The 7,374-nt window shown below is 37.2% G+C and overlaps 1 pseudogene; it reads left to right on the top strand.

Moving 5' to 3' along the window:
• Positions 1-4,435: 4,435 nt before the first annotated feature.
• On the top strand, positions 4,436-4,764 carry LOC125340043 (annotated as a pseudogene).
• The last annotated feature ends 2,610 nt before the right edge of the window (positions 4,765-7,374 follow it).

The following is a 7,374-nucleotide window of genomic DNA, read 5'->3' as shown; positions in this document are numbered from 1 at the left end:
GAATCATATTTTCAGTCCTTATCTCTTATTTCCTGGGTTGTAAGCAAGAAAACATTTCTTTTTTTTTTTCTATTCCTCATTATTTTACCCTGTTATATTAAAATAAATGCTTGGTAAAATGTGTTCCTTGTGACCTGTTCCAGTTTGTGAGACTCCTTGGGATGTTTTTCATGGATGGATTTATCATTTTGTATGGAAAGTGGGAAGATGAAAAGGCCCCTCATCCCTCCTCTTGTGGAAATAAGTTAAATATCTTATTGCATTGTGGTTTTTAGGCTTTCTCACCCCTATACGGTCAAGACACAGATGGTATGGATGGAGAAGAAGAGTGGAATGCTGCCTTGAGCAGCCTTGGGGAACTAGAGAGGAAGGGGCAGAGAAATACATGAACTAATATAATGTAGAGCTTTTATTCTATGTGACACACCACGATGAACATGATTGATGACTCCAAGAAGCTTAGGATAGAGTTTTTAGTTAACTCAACTCAAGTGCAAAGAGTAGAAATTTTAGGGGAGAAAACTTTTTTTTACCATCTGAAGTTCCTATAATTATCTATGAAACAAATCAATAGTAGACAGGTTAACCAGATAAAATTATTTCAATTGTAAGCATATACACAGGAGTCCCACAAAGTATGAGAATCAAGGAAGACCAGGTACCTGAAATGCATATGGCATCCTGAGGCTTCTGGGGAGAGATGGCGACTGTTTAGAAATGCATGAGTGGAGTAATTGGTGAGTACAGAGTGACTTGAACAGATAGTTTGGCAGGAGATGAAACTTCCCTCCAAAGTCATCAAACTCACAAGAATAAGAAATAGACGCCTGAGAAGTCTGTCTTCGTGTGGAATGGTGTTAGCTTTTATTCTCTTCCCTGGTGATACTGTTAAATCCTGATTGATGAGATTCCTGGGGAAGGAGTTAGTTTTCAGGGGGGCCAATATATGCAGATAAAGAAACCAGAAACACAAATAAACAAGCCCTCCCAGTACTTCCTTCGAAAACCAGTGTAAAAGACTAGAAGCCAGGAGATCAGGCTCCAGTTCTCCTTTAAAAAGCACTCAGAATGGCAAAGCTCTGTATTTTTTCAACTAGGGTTTTTTGGCCTGCAAAAAAATAGAGTCATCACTTTTTTAGCATGTACCAATCAAAAAGTCAAAGATTACACAGAAAGAACCATGATAGGGAAGTGATGTAGTCCCACTATTCTCAGCTGATATAGGACAAAATGTATGCAGAAAAGTGAGAATATTCCTAAGAGTGGTGGAAAAAATACCAGTTAATATTTGATGAGTATATAGTAGGTGCCAGATACTAAGTACTTTACATGAATTAAGTAATATATGGTCTTTACAATAGGCTATGAGCTTACTATTCCTGTTTCACAGATTCAGAAACTGAAGTATATCTCAAGATATCTGAGTGTATCTAGACCCAAAATAGTTCATCCATTGTTCTGCCATGAGAAGATTGAAGAGTTAGTATTAGAAGTTATTGTACAGGCTGTAAATTTAATTAAAATGTAGAAATGCACAATTCTCAAATATATAAAGGAAGAGTCTATGTACTTCCTGGCAATAATAAGGCAAGGTAATTTGTACAAAATCTCTTTTATTGACAAATATCTTGAATTCTAAAGGATCAATTTCCTATTATTTTCCACACATTATTATTATGTAAATGAGAACTTGTGCTTTGGCACTCAATTACAATACACCTGGAGAAAACTTGCAGTAGTGAAATTTTCACTTATGAGATTTCAAGATCAAGAAGGATCAGAAAAGAACTTAGCTTGAATGAAAATCCTAGATCAAAAGGAAAAAAAAATATTATTTACATAAGTGACAAGGAAATTCCTGTCTCTCAATAGGAATATTTTTAGGTAAGAAGCCACTAGTGAGCCAATCAGGATATAGTTTTTCATAACCAATTATTCATTCAAACATAGTTGAGGCAAAGCCTCAATACGTCACCAAAGAAGACTTGTTGTTATTGGGTAAAAAGATCTAAAGCTCTGTAAATGAGATCTTGAGATTCCAAACCATTCCAAAAGTTCAGGAAGCATTTGAGAGAACATTTTCCTCACCTGAGTTTTCTGAGAAAAGAGAACTGACTTGTTGAGCTTGAGACAACCCTTAACAGCATTGGGGTGTTTCGTGAAGAAGTCTCTTCACAGGGAAAAGCCCCATGTTGGGTAGTTTCTTCTGAGCACTGCTTGTTTTACTGGCTACTTCCTTAATCTAGATACATAGACTGCAAATGGCTCAGTGGACTGGCTGATTAAATGCTTCATCAGGCAGACAGGCCCCTGGGAACAGTATGCAAGATTTTATTGCCTTTCAAGGCAGTTGTTTCTCATTGTATAGATGTGCCTGAGTGGATAAATAATCTAGAGTGCCTAGAGTTCGAATGCCAAAGGCTAATTTGCCCTGGCTTGGGAAATGCTTGAGTTTTTTTGAACCCTAAGCAGCATGAATTACATTGATAGGTTTGCATGTTTCTGGCTGGCCACCAACCACCCCACTTCAAGGAGGATGGGAAAGTTGCTGGATGAAGTGTTCTCACAGAATTTACCAGTGACTATAAAGTAAAATTGCTACAATGAATAATCATCTCTCTCCCCCTGAAATCTTAATTGGGTTGGCAACATGTCTAATTACCAGAATGGGTGAGGAACTGAAGATGTTGAATGAAGGACATGTTTCTCTGGCTATTTGTAAGACAGTCTCAAAAAAAAGTTGTTTTCTCAAAGTTCTGACCAACACTGAACTCAAATGAGGAGAGGTACAGTTTGCTTTGCTTGAACTTACATAGCTCTCAAAACTTAGTGCTTTCATACTTTGGAAATAGGAACTTTGAGAAAATAAATGCTTGTTGGGTAAAGGGATTTTAATCTCTCCAATGCTATTATTGAAGTTCAAAGCATTGAAGTCTATCAATGGATTGCAATCCACTGTAATGCAACACTTATCCAATTTGCAAGGATGTTAGGATTTAAAAAAAAAAATTTAACTCCCCCTCAAGGGAAGAAAATAGCTTCACAGAAAGATCCTATGGAGGGGTCAATTATAAAGATCTCCCACAGACTTCAAAACTGCATCAACTTAAGTGTAATTACCACTTAGTAAGAAAATAGAGTCTTAATTTTTACCTTTTCACTGAAAGACTATACACTCTTAGAGGTTCACAAAAGGTCATTGGCACAATCAAACCTCTACTTTATGGAAACTACCAAAGCTAAATTATACATATTTTAAAGGGTTTTCTGGATACCGTGCAAAGGATTCTTTACAAATGCCAATTGCCATCCCAATAATCAGTGAATCAGTTAAACCTCAGTCAGTATCAAATTGTTGCAAATAATAATAACAATAATAAACAATAAGGTTCTTCTCAGATGACTATCTCCAGATATAGGTTATTTTCCCCTCTGGTTCCTCATAACTGAAGTGAATCTGAAGATCTGATGCAAAATAAAGTCATGATAACAAAACACAAAAACGTGACTCATCTAAAAATTAATGAGCTTGATTTTTTTTCTACAAGTATGATTCTTCCTAAGTATATATTACAGAGTTGAAACCTTCAACCCCTGTCATACCACTTATCAGGGATTCTTCATATATACATAATATGTAATGCACACAGTAAAAATTGGATGCATGAAAAATTACTAATGATAGTATGAGAGAACATTACTGATTAGCAAAGATCAAAACTGTGAGACAGGGAAAAAAAGAAAAATCCAGATCCTCTCAATGTCTTCCCTTTCTAGTGCTTACTCTCATTCCACTCACTACACCCTGCCCCTCCCACCTTGGAACTCTTTGTATGTCAACGAATCACACTTGTACACATGCACTGTTGTATTCCCATTTGTTTAGCATAGCTTTTGCTTGTAAGTTAAAGTATTCAAGAACAGTAGGTTTATTATTCAATTTATCCAAGTGTCCAATTTAGATATCTAGATAGACATATGAGGACCTTTGGGATATGCTTCCAATGACAGTGCAGAAACAATTTCTCATTTTCTTTTAATGAGCCTAATATGATCTGAGACATTGCTGTGATAATTGGCCAAATTAGATGTTAAAGAAGATAGTTTCTGTCAAGGAGGGAATCAGGTTTTATCTTTCTTGGTAAGAGAGAGAAACCACTTGAAAGCACTAAGATAAGCCAAAAGTAAAGGTTTGTTCTTTATGTTTTGGATAAATGGTTGATTTGGGTACAAGATTTTATTTTTAGTATTTTTACATTTTTTTTAAGTTTTAAATTATTTTTTAAAAAGGTTTGTTTGCTTTTGTTTTATGAGTGTTTGGAAGAGTTAAGGTGATTTTCTTAACTTTTTTTAGAGCTATATAAAGTCCTTTTTCTCAGAGTGGTGTGAGGTGCATATTGTGGTCTCAAAATCTCCTGACAGTTCTGCTGCAAAGATGGTCAACGTACCCCACACCAAGACTTTCTGTAAAAAGTGTGGCAAGCATCAGCCTCACAAAGTAACCTAGTACAAGAAGGACAAACATTCCCTGTATGCCTAAGGGAAGAGGCACTAGAATGGGAAGCAGACCTGCTATGGAGGACAGACCAAGACAGTACTCTCAAAGAAGGCTACAAGCAGCACAAAGGTTGTGCTGAGGCTAGAATGTGTTGAGCCTAACTCAACCTAATGTGTTGATCCAAGAGGATGCTGGCCATTAAGAGATGCAAGCATTTTGAACCGGGAGGAGACAAGAAGAGAGAGAGCCAAGTGATCCAATTTTAAACTTTGGTCTTAATTTTGAGGGAAAGATCTTGAAGCTACAGAATTACTGGGTTGAAAACTAATAGATGAGGGCTGGGAATATGGCCTAGTGGCAAGAGTGCTTGACTCATATACATGAAGCCCTGGGTTCGATTCCCCAGCACCGCATATATAGAAAATGGCCAGAGGTGGTGCTGTGGCTCAAGTGGCAGAGTACTAGCCTTGAGCAAAAAGAAGCCAGGGACAGTGCTCAGGCCCTGAGTTCAAGGCCCAGGACTGACAAAATAAAAAAAAGAAAACTAATAGATGACAGAAAATACAACCTCCTCTCCAAAAAAAAAAGAAGAGCTATCTATAGAAGGGACTGACCAGGACCTTGTGCATGCAGTGTGTAAGGCACTCCTCTACTTGAGCCACATACCCAACTCAAATTGTCATTTCAGTTCTAGGAAACGAATTCTTCCCTGAAGAATTCCCATTAATGTTTGCCCAAACCTGGAATGTGAAAGGTTTTTTAAAGAGTTTTATGTCTTTGCTAAGTCAACGATGATAGTAATAGTCATGATTATTATTTACTTCATTTTTATGGTACGTTATAGTTGATGAAGCATTTCCACATACACAATCTCATTTTGTAATATACCACAGCCTTGCATAGTACAGAATTAGCTGTTGCTTATGTCAAAGCATCCCATGGGTTATTACAAGCTGTAGACCAGATGTTACAAATATTGTGAAAGTGTTTCTTGGCAGACAGCAGAAAGGTCCAAAGTTTGTATAAACTATAATAGTAAAATGATGAAAATATATACCACAGCTTACCTTGCTACATGAGTCTCCAGGTTAGGTCAGGGATAACAAGTATGCAAATGTGCTTTGGGTTCACAGTGAGTTTGGGAGAGTAGGGATCTATTGGACATGGCTGCCTAGGGATGAATGTGACATGGGTACTGTTGGCTTGATCCAGCAGAGGCACAGAAGCCACTGCTCTTATGAGCTTTCTACTCTTGAGCTCCAGCTGCCTGCGAAATAAAAAGTACTTCCCTTCTTGTCCATAACCATCAGTTCCATTCATTCATTCCTTCATTGAATCATTAATTCATTCATTATCCTCTGACACATAAGTAATATTAAGCCTTGTACACTGCTTGTGTCGGAGACATATAGTGAGCAAAACAGAGAAAGGCCTTGGTCTCTTGCAGGAGCACAAGGCCCAGGAAAATGAAGAAAATAAGTACAGATGGTGACTCATGTGAGAAAGGAAACAAACAGGACAGTGAGAGAGAGTGAGAAACATGAAACTTTATTTTTATAACCATAAGTCTTTAGAGCAAGTTTGAGATTAAGTTTTAAGATTTGCTGTATAGAATATATTACAAATCGACAAACTTTGCCTTTACTCCCTCAGTAGTATCACGGAAAGCAAGATTGATTTTCACCAAAACTAAATGATTAGGACAAAAACAGTAAACACAAAAATAAATGTATTTTCAGAAGACATTAGACAAGATAATTAGGCATGCTGTATTTGAAATTTACTTTGTGGAGGGTGGGAATGTGGCTTAGTGGCAGAGTGCTTGCCTAGCATCCATGAAGTCCTGGGTTTGATTCATCAGAACCACATAAAAAGAAAAAGCCAGAAGTGGCATCAGAGAGGTAGAGTGCTAGCCTAGAGCAAAAGAAGCACAGGGACACTGCCCAGGCCCTAAGTTCAAGCCCCAGGACTGGCAGAAAACAACAACAACAACAACAAACTTTGTGAAGTAGCTTCTTCACTTAAAAAATGTAATTTGTGTGTGTGTGTGTGTGTGTGTGTGTGTGTATGTGTGTGTGTCACTACTGGGGCTTGAACTTAGAGCCCAGAGGCTATGTGTTAGCATTTTTGCTCAAGGTTGGTGCTCTTCCACTTGAATCACACTTCAACTTCTCGCTTTTTCCTGGTTAATTGAAGATAAGGCTTGAACTTTGGTCCTCTGAGCTCAGTCTACAGAGTAGCTACAATTCCAGTATGAGCCACTAGTGCCAAATAACTCGTAATTTTTGAGGAAAAAATATGCTACATCTTATTTTACATGGTTTTGTTACATAATTCTATACCACTTCTAAAATACTACATATTGAGTAAAGCTGTACTAAATTTAAATATATTTTAATTTTTATCTTCTTGTGGTTTATTTAGCTTCAAAATCTTAGCAAAATGCTTGATAAGTACCAAACAATTGCAGAACCCACACTCTTACATATAAAATCATTTACACTTTATCTTCAAGGCTAAAGCTAGAACAGATGACCCTTCTTCGCCTCCAGCAACCAGACTGCCTATATTGTCCCCAAGAAAGGGACATCTATGTTTATCTATACATTTTCTACTTTATCAAACTGGTTCCGTTTTTGGATGTGTCAAAATTTTGGAGTACAAATGGGTACATTAGGGAATAAATGGATCCTCAAAGAAAGGAAACTCAGCATGGAAGAAAGAGGAATAGATGCTGGGCAAGAAAAAAAAAGCAAAACAGGATTGGCACATACTCAGCTTACATGTTGTAAATCTCTTATCCTGTGCTCACCAAAGACATTAATAGTTGAAAACACTATTCCTTTTTCAAATGAGCTTGGCAGTGATTATAGAAT

The sequence above is a fragment of the Perognathus longimembris genome, chromosome 22 (assembly GCF_023159225.1).
Source record: "Perognathus longimembris pacificus isolate PPM17 chromosome 22, ASM2315922v1, whole genome shotgun sequence".
Lineage (NCBI taxonomy): Eukaryota > Metazoa > Chordata > Mammalia > Rodentia > Heteromyidae > Perognathus > Perognathus longimembris.
The sequence above is the reverse complement of the archived record's forward strand: the minus strand, read 5'-3'. Positions and strand labels throughout refer to the sequence as shown.